Genomic DNA, 2,693 nt, shown 5'->3' with positions numbered 1-2,693 from the left:
ACAGTCACCTCGAATAAACAATTAGCATATTTACACATAACACGTATTTCAAGGTAAATACTTCATATCTATGTGTAAATTGAAAGTAACTACACACTCACTTATTTTGGTGAAAATCGGGCAGCAATTCGTTTCCTAAAACGATCGTTTCTAATAAAACCGGGAGTTTTATTGAGAAACCGGGCTCTGCAAAAGTCGGGCTTCGAAACCGAAAAGATAAATTTTCCGGGCTTCTCGGGCACTTCGTGGGGTATTCCGGGCTTTACAATTGATATCGGGGCTTTGCGGGATGTTAAGATGAAGAAAATATGGAGAGAGGGGCTAAAAATGGCTAAATTCCAAAAGTAACCGGAAACCCTCGCAGGTACCCTTCTATTTATAGGGTCCGAAGTTTGATCCAACGGCTGAGAAGTCTCCTGATCCGACGGCTAAGAGGCTTCGCAGGGGGGGTCTCGCACATGGCTCGCATGGCTCGCACATGGCTCGCACATGCGAGGGCTCGCTGTCGGCTTCTAAGTGGACCGCGGCTTGCTGGTGCACCTGCGAGGCTCGGAGCTAGGCTATGCGAGGCTCGGACACACGCGGCAGCTGGGCGAAGCTTCGGCTGGGGAGCTGGCTGCTTCGGATTGGGCCTCCTCCTCGGTCGAATCAGAAGAGGACACGTGGCTCGCATGACTCAGCAGCCTCGGTGACTCAGCAGCCTAATGACTCAGCAGCCAGGTGACTCAGCAGGACACGTGTCACTTTCTAAGCGAGGGTGACGTGGCAATTGTGACTGTGCGAAATTTCTTGGTTTTCACGCCAAAACTTCTAAAATCCATAACTTTCGCATACGAGCACCGTTTTTGACGTTCTTTATATGCACGCGTAGCTAAAATTAAGATCTACAACTTCTGTTTAGACTTCGTTGGCTAATTTTGAATTTAAATTTTATATTATTATTTTTAACAGACCGGGACAGGAAATCCGTTAAAAATTCATAACTTCTTCATCCGACGTCCGTTTTCGGCAGACTTTTTACCGTTGTGCTCCTAATGACGAGACCTTCAATTCTCGTTTAGGTTGTGTCGGTTAAAAATCGCTCGATCTAAAATTCGAGTTTTTAGCTGTCTACTGCTACGCTGAAACTTCGAAAAATCATAACTTCTTCATCCGAAGTCAGATTTGGGCGTTCTTTTTATCGAACTTCTCGGTTTAACGAATACTACAAATTTCGTTTAGATTACTAAGGCTAAAAAGTAGTTTATCAAAAACTCACTTTTTACGACATTCAGCACCGTGCCGGTTTTGTCGCAAAACTTCGACAGGTCATAACTTCTTTGTTATAACTCGGATTTTGGTATTCTTTATATCCCCGAAATCCTTGTTTCGACCACTACAACTTTATGTAAAGATATCGGGCTTATCTCACACTTTAATTTTGACGCTTATTTTTATTCTTAATTAATTAAGCCGTAATAATTAAGCATAAAACACATAATTCACATAATATTCACATAACTCCTTTTCATTTCTTCAAAATGAGTTACAAAGGTTAACCTAGACTATCAACTCAATATAAATGCCTAGGCTAGAAACACGAGTGTTACAATATAGTTACTAGACTTATCCAAGTGGGAGACTGTTGGAATAGTGTCTAAGGCTGCAACTATATTAGGCAAGTATTTGACCTGATTGTGCATGGTCCTTTTGGGTTGCCTTCACCATAGCAACTTGACAGGATGATTTATTATGAGAGAATAAATATTATTAATATATTATGAGAATAATATAACGAATAATAATATTATTATTTGATTAATATAAGTCATAAAATTAATTGGAATTAATTTGGTGACTTAAAGAGATTAATTAAATAAGAGGGTATAAACTGTCAATTCTTTGATAGTTACACTTTGGGCTGTAAATCTTTCTTGGATAGGGTTGGACGATTTCAAGGGCTGGGATAAGCCACAAATCATCCAAGGTATTATCATGGAAAGGATTTAGATTTCTTTGAGTAAAGATTATCGAACTAGGGTTTAAGGGTGAAACCCTAGGAGCCTTACAAGTATAAATAGACCCCTAGGGCAAGGGAAATCGGCACCTCTGCTAAAGCAAAGAAACCCTGGCCGATTTCTCCTCCCTCTCCTCTCTCTCAAATCATCCTCTTGCTAGTTGGTGTTTGTAAGCCATTAGAGGAGTGACATTTGTGACTCTAAAGCTCCAAGAACAAGAAGATCAAACAAGTGTTTCAAGGTAAGCTTCTAACTCTGATTTTGTATTGTTCTTATACTCTATTAGCCAATAGAAGTCTTGGATTCAATGCATGTTTAATTATAGAAACCTAGATCCAAGCATTAGGATTTGTATGTGCACATAGGAATGTTCTTATGGCCAAAACCCATCAGTTACAAAACTGAACACTTTATTAATTTTTTCCTTTGTTATCTTTATTCTATGTCTGTGGATCAGTATACTGTTTGTGCCTTCGTCAGAATGCTCAAGCACAAAATGGCAAAGTTTTAAGAGAATACTCTTAATTTTGATCTTTGAAAATGCTTTAAATCCCATCCCTTTCACCCAATCTTTTTGTTCTGATGTCAAAGAACTTGCATCATCTGTCATTAATCCAGGTGTCGATCTAGTGTTTATTGAAGGCAACTCCTTCAATATATTTTTCACATTCTTCTTTTCTTTCACAGTTTTTTGCT

This window comes from Lactuca serriola, chromosome 5 (assembly GCF_051521515.1).
Source record: "Lactuca serriola cultivar US96UC23 chromosome 5, Lser_US96UC23_V15, whole genome shotgun sequence".
Lineage (NCBI taxonomy): Eukaryota > Viridiplantae > Streptophyta > Magnoliopsida > Asterales > Asteraceae > Lactuca > Lactuca serriola.
Note: the sequence above shows the minus strand (reverse complement) of the source record.